This window comes from Paramormyrops kingsleyae, chromosome 6 (genome assembly GCF_048594095.1).
Source record: "Paramormyrops kingsleyae isolate MSU_618 chromosome 6, PKINGS_0.4, whole genome shotgun sequence".
NCBI classification, from domain to species: Eukaryota; Metazoa; Chordata; class Actinopteri; order Osteoglossiformes; family Mormyridae; genus Paramormyrops; species Paramormyrops kingsleyae.
Genome location: NC_132802.1, coordinates 25,064,390 through 25,084,896, shown reverse-complemented (window position 1 = coordinate 25,084,896; position 20,507 = coordinate 25,064,390). Strand labels below are relative to the sequence as shown.

The window sequence follows — 20,507 nt, the reverse complement described above, 5'->3', positions numbered from 1 at the left end:
AATGTAGACCTGAAATCTAAAGAGGCATCACTCTAATTTTGAGTTACTATTTAATGAGCTGTTTAATGTATGTACTGAGGGAGAATCAAAATAACTGCATAACATTTTGCAAATGGTTCGGTATAACAATCCTACACTACAAGCTAAATAAAATGCTTGAAGTTAAATATATGCTAACTGCTAGTTATTGTTCATTATCTCTGCAAAGACTGTGCATTCTTCATGAGTCACCCACAGCTAACAAAATCAGATGGATCACTATGTTTTAATGATCTATATACAGTCACCATGAAGTTCAGTATTTAGATACAGAATTAAATATGTGTTAGCTAATAATATTAATCAAATAAGATACCGGATTAGGAAGACACTAAATAACACCATTTTCACAGCACATATTATTAGATCTAGGGTGGGGAGTTACTTTGTAAATGAAACGCACTTCGAGGGGACTTACTAAAGAAACAGACACCCCCACAAAGATATGAACATTTACATTATACCTGTACAAATGTACAAATGTACATGACCTTTCATTGGCACAGCTCACAGTCCAAACCAGAAACAAACCCCCAGTTTTACTCCCACAATCCTGATCTACCATTCTTACACCAAACGGGATGTAAGGTTACACAACAGCTCTGTCAATATAATCTACAGTACAGTTTGTAACTAGTTCCTCAAATGCAAGAAACCCCAAAGATGATTCAGGAGAAAGAGTAAAATATTACTCTATTAAATATTATCTACATCAAAGTCACGGATGGTTGACGACGAGATTCATGATGCAAAAATATGAAGAAACATCTTTTTAAATTTGCGCACTGCATTTGAAAACCTGTTGGGTGAAGCTGGGATCACAGAACAATAACACAGTGATGTAATGTTTACCGGTAAGAGTACGTCCGATTGGTTCTGTCGCTTGCTGCCACTTCCTCTCTCTGCTTCCCGCCAAATCTCCGGTGGGTAGGTGGGTAAGAGGGATCTCCGCAGCGCTGCTGTCAAGTTGTCACGATGCTTTCTTGTGGGTGCAGGTCAGGGGGGTAATAAACGGCGGGAACAGAAGAGGATGGTAGGTGCGTGTGGTGCGGCGGCTGAGGAGGCGCAGGCGAGGGCTTCAATGGACGCCTGACAGGGGTTCACCGTCACCCTGGCCCAGAGCTGCCGCCAACACTGTGGCGACGGGCCGCTGGCCCCCAATCTCTGCCAGGCAGGCGCAGGCATGGACGCCTACGCACAAGCCCCTGTGAAACGCACCTCCTCACTGTCAGGATGGACGACAGCGAGCCGGACGGCCCGGTGACGGGGAGCCGCTCTGCGCCTCCTTCCAGGCCCCGCCATCTTCGTCCTCTGACCCTAATGCCTTGGCCTCTTTCGGAGCCTGCAGGGTCGCTTAAGCCCCATGATTGGCGCTCATTCTTTACCCTTTTATTGTCCCTCCCATTCATTTCTCTTCTGCTGTCTGACTAAAGTAAAGCTGGCCGATGGTTGAGGCCTGTTGACAGGTGCAGTATATGCAGTGATGGGCAGAAACACAATGCTGCCCCACAGAAAGGTGGGGGGGGGGAGGACACAGGCAAAAACAGGATATCAATATATTGCTTTACCAGGGTGTCAGTGCAAATTTACATAAATGTTTTCTCTTTGTGAATAATAAGGCAGGGAGAGATATGCAAACAAGCCGCTTGTGATGAGGGAACAATGGTGGCCTTGAAGGGTCTTTTGCTTTTCTTTCGTCAGGGTGGTTCTCTGTCTTATGTCACTTTCATTCACAAACAGCTGATGAGGGTATTTTGTCAGTAAATACACTGCACAGATCTCTGGCTCACAAGTTTCCTGTATAATTTCATAAAACATATTTTAAAAATGCATATTTGGCATAATTAAAAAAAATATACTTGGACATTACATATTCTCTGTGCATTTCTGAAAAAATACTGAAATTTCAACATGTTGACTGCAAAAAGCTACCTGATTCAGTGACATCCCTCTGATATTGTATCCAATGATGTCACACCCCTCTGAGATTGTACCGAATGATGTCACACCCCTCTGAGATTGAATCCAATGATGTCACACCCCTCTGAGATTGTATCCAATGACGTCACACCCCTCTGAGATTCTACCGAATTATGTCACACCCCTCTGAGATTGTACCTAATGATGTCACACCCCTTTGAGATTGAACCCAATGATGTAACACTTGTTGACCACCACCTCCAGCAGCCACAATTGCTGTTATATTGTATATTTCTTTTAAAGTTTGGGGGAATCAAACATGCACTAATGTTTTTTTATGTGTGAGCCAGCTCCCAGATCAGGGTTGCCTGCCTGGGGATTATGGGACCGGTACCAGACTGTAATGGACTTGTGAAGTGCATGAGGCCGGTGACTTCTGGCAGATCCTGTCACTATGTACACGGTGTGTTAGCTTTATTTAGCCTATGACCGTGACATCAGGCTGGATAAAAGTTTCCTAGTTAGGTAAGACATTAGGATTACGTACAATATCCATCTATTTCCTGTGACTGCTAGTCCTGTGCAGGATTGTGGGGGCCAATAGCCTATTGAGGAAGCTACAGTTACAATGATAGGCATAACCCAAGATGGGGTGCCAACCCATCTTGCACCAAATTTAGCAAATCCAATTCACGCAAACTCCAGACATGCTCCAGGGCAGAAACTTGAACCCGGGTCTCCACAGGCCTGAGGTGACCAGGCCAACCATGCTGCCACCTTGCCACCCCTGAGGTGTAACGTTTCCATTGTGAAACGGCAGTGAATTTCTGGCTACGTCGATGTTACACTTAAATCACTAATTATGTTACATGTAACACCAACCGTTCTTTGACATCGTCTTCGGCTGCAAGCGTGACGGCCCTCATGCACGGAAGCCCTCAAATAACCTAGAAGGAAAAAAAGATGACCTAAATTTCAGCAAGTCATACTTTGGCCTTCGCTTTAAAGAAATTATAACCGTCCATAAAAAGAACTGCAAATATAGAAATGTGCCATATAATAAGCATACGTTATATTTATCAATCCGCGTGCCATGTTTAAATTTTAAAGTGCATTTGCTGCTGCCTTTGCCTTGACACTGTTAGGGGAAGAAGCAGACACGAATTCGGGAATCAGGCGGCACTAAAATTCTATTTCCCAGAACAAAGCAGGCAAGTTTCTAAAATCTGTTGCCAAAAATCTTAATTTTCAGATTTATGCTGAATGCTTCCCTTTTGCAACGGTGCTGATAAGCCTCCCATTAGAGGTGCCTCACTTAACGCTATTATGAAAAACAAACCCAAGACAATGTTTTGCACACGGTTCCGTCTTTCAAGCCTCCAAGTCACGCTGCATGTTCTATCATTATGTAACCTGGATTTTTTCCCCATAATATGACAACACTCCAGAAATATTCACCACAGTGTGGCACCCCACTTTTATTTTACCCTGATTTACTGTGCTGAGCATTTCAGACATATTAAACCGAAAATACTTATTAAAAAACATGGAACATGTCTGGTGAGTCTTCTACAGCAAAGCTTCCCTTTAAGTGCAAATGTATAGCTAAGCATGTAGTCGAAGCTACAGTAACTTAGTTTAATAAATGGCCATTGGGTAGTGATAAGAAATTTCTCCTGAAATGCATGGAGAGCACATCCATTTCAACTATAATACCATAACTCCTCCCCATGTTGCACTAGTGTCCTCTGGCTACTGCAGGTTTCTTACCCAGTCAAAGCACTCAGGCTAAGCTAAATTCCCAGTAGAGCAGTGTTCCACAATCCAGTCCTCGGGGACCCACAGACAGTCCAGGTTTTTGACCCAGGAGCTAAGAGGGAGCAAAAATGTTGACTACCTGGCAGGGAGGCGGGAGGGAGCAAAAACATGGACTGGCTACGGGGACCCGAGAACTGGATTGGGAAACACTGCCGTAGAGTGATTGTGAATGAGCGTGTGAGCATATCTACGTGCCGTGTGCTGGACTGGTATCTCGCCCAGCGTGTACCTCAGCCTTGTACCCTATAATGCCTGGGATATCCCTGTCTAGAATAAGCAGTTGGAAGGATGGATGGATAATTACACATTGTTTGTTGGCAATAGTACTTCATTACCTGCAAAACTTCACACTTATATTTCATAACTGAAATTAGTCAAGCAGCTGCTTTCATTTGCTTGTTTGTGGATTGTTTATGGCCTACATGAATATAAGTGTATTCCTGTTGAATGGCAATTCAGAGCCAAAATACAATTATATAATTAGGTTATTGGAAATAAGGCTCATTTAAAAATTTTACATTTTTTTAACTGATTACCTAGAACAAGTGTAAAGACTATATGTTTTGTAGAGAAACAGTGTACTGAGCATATTGAATCTAATCAAGTAAAATGTTATTTCATATAATTTCATATATTAAGACCTTTACATTGAAGAGTTTCATGCTAATTTTTATTATATTTGATTTCCAACGCCAGTAGACTAAAATAGTTACAGATTTGTATACTGTCTCAAAACCTTTGCATGCTTAAACCTTATGCTTATATACTGTATTACATATAGTTTATCTGGTTACACTTGAAATTTTTCCAAAGCATGCAAACTTGAACATTTGATCGTTAAAGCACTAAGGTCAGTGTTTATAAGCCACCAAAATGTATAGCATTGCATCCAAAATGAAGTGAGTAGTCTTTTTGTATATACTGTTGCACTCTGTTATACGCAGTAGGTATATTTATCAAAAGTCTTATTTATCAAAAGTTGGAGGGTAAAAAATTGGATTGAATAAAAGGCAGGACTAATATGCATGTGTTCAGGGGCACTGGGATGATGGAGGGAGATGGAGCAGAGAGGCAGGGTGGAGATGGATGATGGTGCTGATATGAGAACAGCAAGTGGCCAGCCTGCCTTCCCCGACTCACTTTATCGCCATGGCAGCAGGCAGGGCTGTCCCCGGTGATGAGTGTGCTGTCAGCGCCTTGTTTATGAGACACATCCTGGCCACCATGCCGCAGATTTTTCCGCGCTACTCCATCCATGAACATGATTTACACTCGGCTCAGTCCTCAGCTCTCCATTCTGCATCCTGCCTTTTCCTCCGTCTACAGCGATCCCCCGCTCATCACCTCACATCAGCCATTTCTTACTCCACTTCTTCGTCCCTTCATACTCAGCCCTACCTTCGTCCACGTTCCCTCATTCCTCTGAGTCCGGACCCCGGCAGAGTCCGTGGAACTCGTTTGAGTGTCGTTGAGCCCCAGTTCAGTAGAGTCACTGCTGTCGTGTTTCTGAGCATTATCCTGGATGGACCTGCTTTATCCTTTGAAACTAGCAGCTGCATTCCAGGGTGAAGTGCCAGTCAAGGCAATGGAAACCATTTATTTGGTGGAACATGGGGAAACAACATCAAGGATATAGAGAATCTACTGCTTCACTCTGATTCATGTTCATAAGTCCTTCCACTGGCCCAGAGCCTAATTTATCAAAAACATTAAGAAGGACGTAGCCAAGAACAGCACGTCAGTGTTACAAAGATGCTACATTCGCTAGGCCTCACACCCTCTCAAGCTCCTCACTGGCACTGCGACTTAACCCCTTTATTCGGCTACTTGTATTATTCAGTATCAGGGCTTTCTTTGTTTTCACCCTCTGCAACCTGGCAATCTCTGCTCTGACTGCAGCACTGGGGCAGCGTGGCAGGGCTTCTGCTGTCTACCAGCCGGCCTTCACACAACAATATATTGTGTCCCTTGTTTTATTACCAGGTCTGTGCAAACGGACGCATGAATACGCGTCCATGCGGGCGCCGAGTGGGGATGTGAGGCTGCGGAGGCGAAACAATGGGCTGGCGAGCGAGGGGTGGCAAGAAGCGAAGGGGAACAAAGTACGCAGCACCGCGGTGATTAAAAATAGCTCATTTTCATCAGAGTTAATTACATTAACAGGCAAAAGAGAGCAAGGGAACGAGGGGAAGGCCGATGCTATCGCGACACAAGCATTATTTCATCACTGGAGCGCATCTGCACAAGGCAGAAGCCGACAACAGAAACAATATTACTGTCTTAATATTATCTACTATATTAACATTCGTAAATTAACTGATAATGGGGAAAAAAAACATTGCTGGAATAGTAATGTATTTCTTTGCGGATTGTGAGTTTCGTAACTCGGCCAGCATAGAGGAGAACGGGCCGTGGTGACGCCCCGGCAGGGCAATATGCCGGATCCGAATTCACGTGGGGTGGGTAGGGTGCGAGGGGGAGGGGGGATCCCAGGCAAGTCGGTGGATTAGAGGGGAAGGAGCTGAAGCACAGGCACAGCTAGGGGGCCAAAAGACAGAAGAGACGGTTTGATGGGCTGAGAGAAGCGGAGAGAGGAGAGGACAATGGGAGCCTGACTACATCCCCACCAGTTATACCACTGTAATTAATGATTCTTTCGTTTATCAGTCACCCGGCTGCTAATTACTCTTTTTAATCTCTTTCCTCTGCTGCATGCTCCTTTTCTCCCCCTCCTCTTTTTTGTCCCTTTTCCCTGTCAATTAACAAGCCTCCTCCCCCCCGTACATCTCCCCTTCCATCTGACAGTTGGAACGGCCCATTATTTCTGAGGGTGGATCACCATGTGAGCGCCCCATTGTTTCTGAGTGGATCTCCATGTGAGCGCCCCATTCTTTCTGAGACTGGATCTCCATGTGAGCATCCCACTCTTTCTGAGACTAGATCTCCATGTGAGCGCCCCATTGTTTCTGAGAGTGGATCTCCATGTGAGCGTCCCACTCTTTCTGAGACTGGATCTCCATGTGAGCGCCCCATTGTTTCTGAGACTGGATCTCCATGTGAGCGCCCCATTGTTTCTGAGAATGGATCTCCATGTGAGCACCCCATTCTTTCTGAGAATGGATCTCCATGTGACCGCCCCATTCTTTCTGAGAATGGATCTCCATGTGAGCGCCCCATTGTTTCTGAAGGTTGATCTCCATGTGAGCACCCCATTCTTTCTGAGGGTGGATGCCCATGTTTGCGTAACTCTTCCTCTTGTCATAAAGAAAGCAGCTGCTGTAATGTGACTTTAAAATGCATTGGCTTATTACCATGTAAAATGACTGAGGAAAAAACTATCTATATTTTAATTATTATTAAATTATCTTCTTCCCTGATTGAGGTGCAGTATGTTTTAGGTTCATAGTAAACTTGGCAATAACAGAAATTTCTCATGTGTGATTCCCTGGTGATGGAATGAGCTGCCAAACCACGATCAGTCATCAGATTCTCCTCCACCTTCAAGAAACAAATCAAGAACCATCTCTTCCATGAATTCCTCTTCTACCCTTTATGTTTTTTGAATGCGCTTATGTTGCACTCCTAGTCCATGAATTGTGTTATTAGGTTCATACTTTGGTAGTTCATATTTGTGTAGTTGTTAAGTAGCTCCTGCTCTAATACTGCACCTGGGCATTCACTGGAAGCTCAGCCTAGCTGTACCTGGGCATTCACTGGAAGCTCAGCCTAGCTGTACCTGGGCATTCACTGGAAGCTCAGCCTAGCTGTACCTGGGCATTCACTGGAAGCTCAGCCTAGCTGTACCTGGGCATTCACTGGAAGCTCAACCTAGCTGTACCTGGGCATTCACTGGAAGCTCAGCCTAGCTGTACCTGGGCATTCACTGGAAGCTCAGCCTAGCTGTACCTGGGCATTCACTGGAAGTTCAGCCTAGCTGTAACTGGGCATTCACTGGAAGCTCAGCCTAGCCGCACTAATGCCTGGTTGAGTCCTTGACAGTATTAATGTTTGCAGTGTGCTATTTACCTCGCTGTACATCGCATTGGACAGAAGTGTCTATAAAATATATAAATGTAAATGAAAAATTCAAAGTGCTGATTGTCAGACCTCTTTTCACAGCCATTAAGTTGCTGCTAATTGGCATTCAGCTTAATATGACCCACCTTTGTATCTGTGTTTGTAATTGTGATTTAGTTACTTCAAAGGTACAGCCCTCTTCAAATGGTGTTTCTGTCATTTTGTCCACCCTCGTACAATTATACAATTATTATTATTATTATTAGATTGAAATAATAAGCTCATACCTATGAATATGAAAATATTGAAAAGGTTATTCAGAATCACTACATTACAACTTTCACAATCAGCAAAAATCATAAGTAATATAATTTCTCTGATATTTAATCCATCCATCTGCATTCAGAGCCACCATCAGGCTGGAGCCTCTGTCAGGATATCACTGAATGGGAGTCAGGGGATGTGCAGGCGGGAGTCAGGGGATGTGCAGGCGGGAGTCAGGGGATGTGTAGGCGGGAGTCAGGGGGTGTGCAGGCGAGATTCAGGGGATGTGCAGGTGGGATGCCGGGCCGCTGCATGTGTAATATTCTGTATGTTCTGTGGCATACAGTGTTATTGTTGGTGGTTTTGGGGGTGTGAAGTGCAGTGTTTCACCCCTATTCCTCCCTTCTGCCCTACAGTCAAAGATCTGAGTCTGAGGAAGACAAAAAAGAAACAGGATTTTCCACACGACAAACAGGATTAGCGGGGAATGCTACGGCATATTAGATGTGGATGATGTCAGCACGCAGCCCAGACGGCAGCGCTTATAGTCTCACACAATGCTTAAGTTCCCCACAGGTCACGCTCCTCCGCCTTAAACATGGCGGGGGATGGGGGCAGGGCGGGGGGGGGGGGGACCTGGGGAGAGAGAGGTGTCTCCACACGCTGGCCATGGGTGCTGACGCCGCTCGGAAGGCGATGCCAGGAGCGGCCTCATTTACTCCGGCATGGCGGTGGATGCTGGTTCCGTTTCTCCCAAGTGAACGCACCACATCTCCAGACCGAACTCCATGGCTCCCTGACTGCCACCACGTCTGTCTCTTGGCCTAATTAAACACGGCCCCTAAGACGGGATTACACCACCCACCCCCACCCACCTGCACTCGGACGGGGCTACGCCACTGCTGGCAGCGAAGACGGACGGCTCTCCCCGCAGGCAGGACGTCCCCCACCCTGCCGCCTCTCTGCCTCTCTTAACGAAATGGGGAGATTCCTATCAGCAGGCTGTGGGCAGCAAGAGGGATAACTTTTCCATCCTCTCTCACCCCCACCTGTCCCTCTGTCTCCGTCGCTTTCCGTAATGCTTAATCATTTCCCCCTTTGTTTTCTTTTATCCTGGGCAGAATTCAGAAGGTGCAATTTGGAAAACTGTCTCTTGGGGCAGCAGCTACCGTGAAATGGCACCTGAGTTTTCCAGGGGTGGGACGCAGGACATTCTTCCCAATGGCCGTGTGCAGAATGTGATATCTTACGCTATTCCATGGTGGTGCATCAGAATTTTCCATCGATATTATTGATTAATGATTGCCGGGCACACTTTGCACTGGGGGGGGGGGGGTTCACAGCCGTGTGGCTGTGTGGCTTGCAGGGGGGCAGCTGATAGATGGCTGCAGTGATCAGTGGGAGAGGGGCTCTGTTTCGCGGGCAGCGTAAACCTCGCCGCGGTCACTTCCCCGTGACTGTGACAGAGCCTCGCTCTGAAGGGACACGCAGCAGTAATTGTAACACTTCATCATAGGTGCCTCTGACTGGACGCAATATGACTTGATGTGTCCCCGCTCGCCTGTGCAGATGAGCTTAGACTGGTGTTATTGAGGGAAGCAGTCTTATCTTTCTCCGTCTCACCCCAGTATCACAGACACCCCCCCCCCCCCGGAATACAGTACTGCCAAGACTAGAGGAGAAGACGTGGCCATAACTCACGGGGCACATCTCACATCTTGTCTCAGTGTCTTGCTTATCTTCTCTTTACTCTCTTTACCAGGTTGCTCTTGCCCCTCACCACTAGGGGGCGCTTGTACATGTGGCCGCCACACACGTGTGTGTGTGTGTGTGTGTCATGTGTGATCTGTTTGCCTACATTTGCGTGTTCCCAGCCTATCTGTGAGATAGGATGGAGGACCATAGATTCTATCGGAGGTCATTTTGCTACAAGCGGGGATCGTATTTTCGCCCCCCTCTTCCCTCTGAGGCTACCCCCCCCCCCACAGACTTCACAGCTCTCTTTCTTGCTCTCATTTTAGCTTATCAATCAAATATATTAACAGCCAACATGGCGTCCATCAGAGCTGGAATTCCAGCCACAAGGACAGATAAGCCCAGCCTCATTAAGGAGTGCTTTGCTCTCAAGACGTCCGGGGTCAGAAGCGTCCGCTCAGTTCTATTATCCCTTCATTTATACAATCGGTCCTTTTCCGTTGGTCCAAAGAACAACCCCCCCCCCCCCGACACACTGCACCCTCACATGCTAATACACGACAACAAAAAAATAAGATCCATGTAAACGTACGCGCATACTGTAGCACTGTGTCCTGGGTATGCAGTCGCACCACTCGCACTCGCTAACCCACCCACAGCCCCGCCACGCTACTGCGGACAATTCGGCCTGACGATCGGAGCAGGCTAAACGGAAAATTACGGGAGCTGAAAGTGAGTGTGGAAAGACGGTGGGGAAGAGGATCCGCGATGGCCGACGTGCTGCTGGGAGAGTCCGGCAGACCCACGAGGAGAGGGAAAGAAGGACGGCAGCGTGACAGGCAGGCCGAAAGAGGCTGGAATAAAGTCTGCGGAGATAGATGGGGGAGAAAAAGAGAAATTGGAGAAAGAGACAGAGTAAAGAGAGAAAGACTGTTTTTTTCCTCTTTCATGTTCTGTAAGAGTAACTCGGGAAGATAAGGCTAAAAGGACTGTCAGTCTGCGGGAACAATCTCAGCAGTGTCCCCCCTTTTGATACTGCAGCTCCCTCCCACTCTCTGTCACTGTCTCGCTATGGCTAATGGCATAACTCAGATTTCCAGCGATCTCGGGCCTAATACAGCCAGCGTCTATGGGGACGATTTATTGACATCGCCGGAGATGTACACCTGCCCTACAGACGCTCATTGTCGGACCGCATGCACTCAGACCAGAGGCCCTCCACAGCGTCTTTACAACGCTGTACTAATACTTTACACACTCACTGTCAGTACTGTACACAACATTTACCTTATATAGATCCTTTACACCAGGGGTTTCCAAAATTCTGTACAGCGAGAGCAATTCCTACAACTGGGGTTTAATAACTGTAAAAGCTTCTCGGACTTCTTCTTAGCTCTCTTTGAGCTATTTCTAGCTCACAGTTAACATGATGTGACCACTGCCTTACACTGACCCTGTACACTTCTCACGATTACTTTTTATACACATAAAGTCGTTGCCATATGCTGCAATGTACCTACTTTTTCTCACCTTATTTGTTCATTTATGTTTTGCCATTAACTCCTTTCCTAAACTTATGCTACTTTGATGTTTGCTTTGTGACCTCAGACAATGAGATAAAATATATCAGAAACTCAGCAGTGTTTGAGAATGAGTAGAACATCTCTTTGGCGGATATCTTACTTATGCGTCTACGTGAAAACTTATCCATCCGGAACTCAAAACCATCCCTTAATGGGCCGATGTGTAGCTCAGCGGGTCGTGACGCGGTAACAAGGGATGTGCAGCCTGGCGATTCTCTGCTCTCTGAATGCAGCCTGAACTGACACCTGCAGCCTGCTGAAGAGGAACAGGCCACGATGGCACCAGGGAGCAGGTGCGTCACATCATGGAAAGAATTCATTTATAGTTCATTTAGAAAATGCTCTTATCAGGAGTGACTCACTGTTATCTTAATTTTTATTGTTACCTGACTTAAATTTTAACTCGCATACCCAGCTGCATGTCTCTGGGAACGTTTCCCAAGCGTACCAAGGGAATCTCCTTTGAATTCTACATCAGCACCTGCCCGCGTACCTGCGCCACTCGAATGGATCCATACACCCGCTGTACTGCTGCTGTCCCCGCAGAGCCACCCGGAGCTGGTTGCCTTTGAGTCTTATCCATTAGTGAAACTGGATAGGGAAGTGCAAGAGGAGGGAAAAGCGTCCACCTGCAACACACACACACACACATACACACAGGTTTGTGGGGAATCTCCATTCATTTCTATGGGGAAAACTCTAATCCCAACATGACGAGCTTTACCTCTACACAGCCTTAGCCTTAACCATAAGTAACTAAACAAAATGGAAGACTTTTTAGTTTTTTTTTTTTTATTGCATTCATAGATCTTTGTGGGGACCTGAAAAATGGTCCCCACAACATCAAAATAACAGGTTTTTATCACATTGTGGGGAACATTTGGTCCCTACAATGTAATATAAACCTAATCCACACATATGTGTACAAACAAAGACATGCACACAAAAAACACATCACATGTGCACACACAGACACGCACACACAATCCATTGCAGCTGCTGGCAGAGAAACACCGACAGAGACCTTGGTCGCGAGCATTTCTGACTGACAGGTTCACCAAAATAAAACCATCTGTTGCTTTGGACCTGGGATTACCCATTCACCAATATCTAGGAGCTAGTTACACAGAAGACTGCAGCAGCAGCAATGTTAGGGAGTCACATATGGGGAGTAACAGGGAATTCATATACTGCCATGTGACTGAGGCTCACCATTCGATCATCAGGACAGCCAGCGATACTGATCGACACCGATATACAAGTCAGTAATTCACATAGCATACTGACATATGTTACACACACATATATTGAACAGACACACATATATGCACGTGTACTTATATATCAGTTTGCCAGTTATTGTCTTTTCCCAGAAGAACTCTGCAAATACCCACGGTCTTCTTCATGCTGAGGCTGACCTTTCTATGGAAATGGAATCTTGTACATCCATCAGTGGCCAGTTTCGGGCCTCAGCTGTCCTGCGGCTGGATCTGAAAGGGCTGAGAGATCCGGCGCTGGCTCGGCCAGCTCGATGGAGGCTATGGAAGATTCGTCCTATGAACCTTTACCCGTGAGCCACTTGCTTGTGGTCGCTGGCATTCGAGCGCCAGTGAAGGACCAGTGAAGGCCCAGTGAAGGCCCTGAGCAGGTGGGACAGCTCTCCGCCATATTGCCCCACTAGCAGGGTGACTGCTACATATCCATCAGCGGCCCCTACGCTCTCCTGCCTCCTCCCACAGACGCAGCCCCCCCGAAACACGCTCTCTCTCCTCCTGCAAGTAAAAGATTTAGGGTATAAGCTGTATTGACATGGTGGAACAACACAGACACCCACTAACACAGTCTCCCTATAAAAAGCCATATAATAAATGAATTCCTCTTTTTAATGTTTCCTTTGTTCTTTTTTGCAAACGCTTAATTAACATGAAGACGAGGAGGCTGTCAAAAGCTTGGGTCAACGTTTAAAAAGAGGAAATTTAATTCAATCAAAACGCAAGCCAACTCTTTTAATCTGCTTAACACCCCCCTCATCCCCCCCACTGCTGTCCTAAATAAAATTAATTTATTTTCAAAATATATTTCTTTCTCTAGTCGCCGGTTTCTGAGTGCTGTATTAGTGGGGGGACAATTGCACATGGAATGAGTTGAACGGCGAACGGGCCTTTGTGCTGCTCCGCAAAAGCTGCCTCGCTGCCTCGCTGCCTCCCCTGTCTCTTCGGAGATCTTCAAATTAATTACGACTCATTTTATTACATGAAACCACACGGAAGGGAAATAAACACCGTTATTGATTTATCGGCAGAGAGAAGTGAATGGAGAGACCCTTCGGAGCGGCGGGGCCATATGTGCATGTGACCCCCCCCCCCCAATGCAAGGGACGGGATCCCTTACCTACCGCTCGCATCCAGGCGCATGACACTGAAACACTGGCAGACGGATAAACGAGGTTGCATGCGACAGTCGGGAGCGCATTAAATAGCAAGGCATGTCACTCCACCCCCCCCCACCCACCCCAGTGACCTACAGTGGGGCTAGAATGACTGTCTGGTGCCAGCTGGCTAGACCCAAGGGCTTGTTCGGGGGGGGGGGATGAAGCTGGGGTCAGTAGTAGGTCGCAAGGGGTGGGACAAGGGATGTCTCTCCAGAAATAAGAGTTTGGGTGGCGAGGCTGGGGGGGGGGGGGGGGTTGCACCTCAAAGGCTCAGTAAAACCTGGCAGCTTGGGCCCACTTTTGATCGCATGCCCTGAAGGACTGAGGAGAAGATGAAAACAGAGAAAACAAACAGAGAAGGTCAGGACAGAGATAGTGACTGGAGATAGGCGGGGGCCCCCACCGGAGCCAGAGGGACCCCCAGAGCCGCAGGACAGAGCGTCAGTGTTTGGGCCCCAGCAGGTAAGCGGAGACGTCAGAGCCACACGGCGGACTGAGGCTGGTTTGGTGTGCAAAGCCGCCTTCGCTGCTGTGACACGATTCGGTCTGTGGGGGTGAGCCGGGGGTCATTAGGGGCCATCGTGCCGGGGGCCTTCAGCCCGTGTGGGAATGTGCTGCAAAGCGGGAGGGGGTGGTCATTCGGCCTTACTGTTTCTCCTGAGGGAAAGCCACGGCAGACGGTCTGGAAAGAGGCACGATGCCTTGGCTACGTTTGGCTCCTCGCTCTGCACTAAGGCCAACGACGCATCTGCAGGTCAGTCCCTCGAAGAGCACATGCGGCGGTGATCAGTGCCGCTTCCCGCCCTCAGACACACGCCCACACACAGCACCGAAGGCCTTTTCACAGCCAGCGGCACTGATGTCATTCCTCAAGCCCGGCCGCGTATTGCCTTCCATGTCTGGCTCACTTAATGAAGCCCTGCTACATCCTTTGAGTCTACGACTTTAAAAGAGCCGCTCCGTCAACAGCGACGCCGCTGGTCTCCATGACGATGAGGCGGCAGTCCCAGATGCCGGGAAGGACCATGCCTGCTGTGGCTGAGGCTGACAGACCCCACGGAGAGACCCGGCTCTGAGGGACGAGTGCAGAGGGTTTTGGTACCGTTTCCCTCATCCTGATGCAGACACAGAGAGACAGAATGTAAAATAAACACAAGCCGGACTTCCCCCTGCACCAGGAACACGCCTCAGCAGCATTCCCCGAATGCCTGTCCGGATCAGGAGCCCACTAGCCTCACCACATCCTGATACAGGCTGGTGACCCAGACGGAGGGGGGGGAGTTGATATGGTGAGCGAGGGAGAGCGGGGGAACGAGAGGCAGGCGGACGGCACAGCAGAAGGTCGGGAGCACAGACGGACAGTGGAGAGGCGCTCGATACAGCCAACACATCAGCATCCACCATTTTTAACAGAGCACATGACTGCTCAAAGACAGCACATACTTATTATTCTTTGTGATTTACGACGGCTATGCTCTAACATTAAACATCTTTCCCAAATGCACCCTCAATCATTCCGGTCTTTCCTGTTAACCTCCAAAGAAAACCAAAATAAGTTTAAACGGGTCTGACCAATCAGAACACCATATAATCTGTCATATGATAAAAGAGCTTCATCACCGTAAGCTATTCGCCCACCCGCTCCAAACGGCAACCCCATCTCCAGCCCCCAAAAAGACACACTGCATTCAGTTGCTTAGCAAACAAACAACGCCATGTTTTTGTTTTCCTTTAAGCAAGACCTTCCAACCTGTCAGGCACACGGGCACCCAAATGTTTGGTTTGTGCGCCCCCCCCCACATGGCGATGAGCAGCTGAGTAGAGGCCATTGTTGTCCCCACCCTCAGGCTGGCCCATCAGCCGGCATTCCAGTTTGCCCTGACGTCTGTCTGCATGTCTGCTTCGTCTCTTTCATTTTGCTTTTTTTTTTTTTTGTTTTTGTTTGTTAGCTCACCTTATCGCTCCGTCTGGAACTTTCCCTCGCCCTTGTGGCCCAGATAAACAACAGAGGGCACCGCTGAGTCTCCCTCCTCCGGGCTGCATGCCTGCCCCCCCTCTCACCTCTCACCCCGCACACACACACACACACACACACACATACAATTATGAATAAAGGGCCACTTCAGACAATCAATAGCTGGGAAGTTTGGATCCCAGGAAATTTGGAAGGAGCGATTCCAAAGTGGCGTGTTATCCCACAAAGTCCGGCTCAGCCTCTGGCCTCGAGGTCAGCATGATGGTTTACGTTACCTCATGCCCGCCGTGCCAGAAGCCGCCTCAGGTGTCCCCTGCAATAAAAGCAGCACTTACTCTCCTATGCTCTGTTTTCCCTACACTTGAACTTTGACCCCCAGACTGCATACAGCACGATTCTAAATGCAGACTGTCAGAAAAAGACTGTAAAAAAATACTTCATATCATCACACACTGTAATCTACTTTCTCTTTCATTTCACAGAGTTCTTTTAGAGATAACTGTATGGGTTCCCTTAATAGTTCTGATAAAAGTATGACTTTAATTGTGACCCTGAGCATTTTTCAAGGTCGGGGCAACATGAAAAGACTGGTACCTTCTGCTGACACTACAATCTCATTTCCATGGAACTTGCGTTCTCTTACAAGTCAATTGACATTAACATCTCTAAATGTTTCTCCAGATAATGACCTATATTGTGGAGAAGCCTCATGGATGTGGCAAATCCCCTCCTACAGTATATAAATTAACATATTATTTTATTACTGGAGCGGTGTTTTGCTTGTGGGGCCTGATTTTCACATGGACTGATTCCACAAACAAACACAGATTTCTTAATGACGCTCCTCATGAAGAGCCATGGGATTCGTGCTGACATTTTCACAAAGGACAATGATATAAAGGGGGCAGTTGTTAGCTTAGCACGTACCGCTTGCTGAGTGCGCTCACAAATCATATGAGGTTTACGGGAATGACATGGAAGCAAAGTTAAAACGAGCTTGTTATCGAGGCCACCTCTGGATGCCTGCCATTATGGATTCAATGCCTTGGGTTATAGGCCTTCTGAGTTATAGGAAGAAAGAGGGGCATCCAGAGATGTGGAAGTCCACGCTGAGGGACCAGGGCTGCATTTATACCCGCAACCGTGGCAACAACACTGTTGACTGTATAGCTGACGGCAAACACCCCTAACGGAAGTACTCTGATCAAACCAGCTCTCATTCAACACGTCCTGATTCTGTTAAAAGGAATTTATGTTAAAATACTAAACAAGTTTTGTTGTTGTGTTGAAGTTGCTGATATATGTTTGACTTGACATGCCAGGAATATATGCATTTCTTTTATTTCTGAAAGAGAAAGAAAACGAAATCAAACGCGAGAGACAGCAGGAATGGAAAAAGCGTAAAAAGGAAAAAATAAGCGATAGGTATAAAAGATAGAAGATAGGCGATAGCGGGCACTGCAGAATGGAGAAGGGGAGAAAGAAAGAGGCATAAAGGACATCGGAGTGAATCTGGTGGTGCTCAGGTGTGTCCAAACAACGGCGGTGTGAGACAGGCGGGCGAGCTGGCTGGCGTCAGGGGGCCACACGCGTGTCCTGCTGCATGCCTCTCCACGCCTCCTGCACGGGCCCGCTCCCACACGCACACACAAAGGCCGCTCAGTGTCTGGGGCACGCACCACCGGCACCAAAAATGTGAAAAATTCAAACAAAGATAAAGAGATGACAAAGGAGGAAGGGGGGGCAAGAGGTGATCGAGGCTGGAACGGGACACGAGGGGTAACAAAGGCATCTCCAAATTGACAGGCCTTAAACTGAAATGACCCTAAACGCCACGGGGTGTCCGGCACAGGCCTGGCACAGAGATACGTTGGAGCGGGCAGGCAGGGGTGTCCGGCACAGGCCAGGCACAGAGACACGCGGGAGCGGGCAGGCAGGGGTGTCCGGCACAGGCCCAGCACAGAGATACGTGGGAGCGGGCAGGCAGGGGTGTCCGGCACAGGCCAGGCACAGAGACACGCGGGGGCGGGCAGGCAGGGGTGTCCGACACGGGCCCAGCACAGAGACACGCGGGAGCGGGCAGGCAGGGGTGTCCGGCACGGGCCCAGCACAGAGATACGTGGGAGCGGGCAGGCAGGGGTGTCCGGCACAGGCCCTGCACAGAGATACGTGGGAGCGGGCAGGCAGGGGTGTCCGGCACAGGCCTGGCACAGAGACACGCGGGAGCGGGCAGGCAGGGGTGTCCGGCACAGGCCTGGCACAGAGACACGCGGGAGCGGGCAGGCAGGGGTGTCCGGCACAGGCCCGGCACAGAGACACGTGGGAGCGGGCAGGCAGGGGTGTCCGGCACAGGCCCGGCACAGAGACACGCGGGAGCGGGCAGGCAGGGGTGTCCGGCACAGGCCTGGCACAGAGACACGCGGGAGCGGGCAGGCAGGGGTGTCCGGCACGGGCCCGGCACAGAGAGTCCTCACAGAATGCTCACCGTCACACTTTTCTGTCTGGACCTGGCTTGCTGGCCACAGATCAAACTGCAGCACCGCCGCTTGGACTGACTGAAGTGGCTCTGCTCGCCTCTGGGCCCGCAGCGGCTGTGGACGCCCTCACAGCCCCCCACACGCAGCCATCTCTCTGCTGGGCGAGAGGTTACAGTGTGATCAAAATGAAAAATGGGACCAGCCAAAAGCAATTTATTACATTGCATTTTTGTAAGTCATTTTGGTCACTAGAACCCATCTGGAGAAAAAGATGAAAACGAAATGTCCTTAAAAGTGCCGAGGCACCTTACGGCCGTCCGCACTTCAGCCATCGCCCCCCCGTCCTGCACCGAAGCCCCTGTGCGATAATTCCCACGTGATCCTGCCTCCAGCTCACCGTTGCCCACCCTACAAAGACTCGAACACTTACCCTTGCCTGCATCTCATTGCATTCGACCTCACGCATTCAGACTGCCCTCAGTATGACAATCATCTTCCTAAGCTCGAAGCCGGTGCCCCTGGATGCTTTGATGGGCAGGTGACCTCCTCACCCAAGCTCCAGTCATTCACCAGAAGCTATCTGCAGAGCTTCAGCACACTTGTTTACATCTTAGCTACCTAGGCAACATCAGCATGTTTGGGTCCTAGCTCAAATTTTTGCTGCTCTCCTTAAAACAAACCCTATCTATAAATCATACATCACAACAAAGCTAAGCAGGTGGAGGAGTAGCTAGACTGGCCGAGCCGCTTGGCACTGAAGTAATTAATAAACTCTCCACGCCTGATCAGGACTCGGAGGCTAAGCTACCTCCCACAAAGCCTCATTTCTATGCCAAGACATGTTACAGGACCCAGCTAATTGAATTCCTGTTTGGACTTTATCAAAGCTGGCAGCGTTTTCACAGGACCTTCTGCCGACCGTGTTTTACGTACTATTGGGTCCGCAAAATTTTCCTAAATGCTTTACTGTAGCATAATAAAATATGATACACGTGGTTATAATATTATAAAAACATTTTTTAAAGTTACCATCTGTTTCAAAAAGTAAAATAAAGTGATTAAATATTCAGTGGTTTAATTTTTTTATTTACAGGAATGTTTGTTCTATTCACTAGTTCTGGAGCCAGTTTTACAGCATTAGCACAATTTATAATGCTTAATTATTCTATTACTATATTTCTGGTGGAATAATTCAGCCAGCTACATGGAAATAAACAAGGAACACACTGTACATATTTACCTGCATGAGTAAGTGTGCCATATGGAGTATTGAGATTTACCCCATATGTTTACAAGACAAAGAGTACTTGTAATCAGAATAAACACTGCATGGATTTCGATTTAGCATGGGTGCTCCTGCTCTAAAGTTTGTCCCGAAAGTGCCCGGGGCTTTAAAGTTGACCCCCCCCCCATCCGAAGCGGACGCACATGTGTGGACATGCATGCTTACGTGTAAATGCCGCGTGGGAGAGACGGGCGCCCGCACGCGGCACGTATCCGCAGATCCGCCGGGGATCCGCGTTAGCATGCGCATGCCTGGAGAGCGCGCTCACGTACACGTAAAGTTACGCGCTCATACTTTGTTACTTGACCAAGCGGAGGTTTATCTGTGGGGATTAGAGGTCTGGTCCTTGGCAACCCGTTACCTAAGTAAGGTGATAACGGTTCCATAGACCTGGATGCTTTCTCACCGGCACACCTGTGGTATTGGCACCAAGCAGTGTGCGCACACTTATACCCAAGAACATACACTGTCACCCTTATCTACATATCTACAGACCACGATTTATAATATATAGCTTTATAAAGATTAGTAAGGTTTTACTGAATTTCACAGAGTTGTGCTCTAAGCCTGTGTTCTTTTACTGTATAGAGTAACTCGAGCTATCGAAAACCAAAGAACTTAATTTCAAGACTTTTGCTGCCACCCGGTGGTCCACAAGTGCAATTTTACTTGCACAAACGGTCAGGAATATCTGGGTCTTCCCCCTGTGGTGAACGGTTAGTGCAAGACACTTGAAGAAGCTTCGTGTCGACTCAGTGACATACTCCCAGAATCATAGCCTGTTGGTTACTCTAGCAGGGAAGACTTTGATATGGAGACGCCCGAAAACAGACAAACTGACTTTGCTCCTTAATGTCAACTGTCCTGTGTGTCTGTAGGACTGCATCTGGTCTGAATTAGTTCTGCACCCCCAGCTCTCTCTCTTGCTTTAACACACACAGATTCCTCCACCTCCTCCTCACCCTGACTCAAAGTTCTAGTCAACTCCTGAACTTCCGACAAG

At 48.1% G+C, this 20,507-nt stretch overlaps 1 long non-coding RNA gene across 5 annotated transcripts; it reads right to left on the bottom strand.

Moving 5' to 3' along the window:
- Positions 1-249: 249 nt before the first annotated feature.
- LOC111840601 (uncharacterized) lies at positions 250-19,729 on the bottom strand. 5 transcript variants are annotated; one of them, XR_011992054.1, is made up of 6 exons: positions 19,670-19,729; positions 18,228-18,376; positions 11,830-11,965; positions 11,437-11,592; positions 2,842-2,906; positions 250-1,540 (listed from the first exon to the last, which is right to left on the bottom strand). It is a non-coding gene; the product is annotated as an uncharacterized lncRNA (long non-coding RNA). The 5 variants fall into 5 exon arrangements; XR_011992053.1 differs by having other exon boundaries at positions 18,228-18,373; positions 19,670-19,724; XR_011992056.1 differs by having other exon boundaries at positions 250-1,495; positions 18,228-18,373; positions 19,670-19,724.
- Between the last annotated feature and the right edge of the window lie 778 nt (positions 19,730-20,507).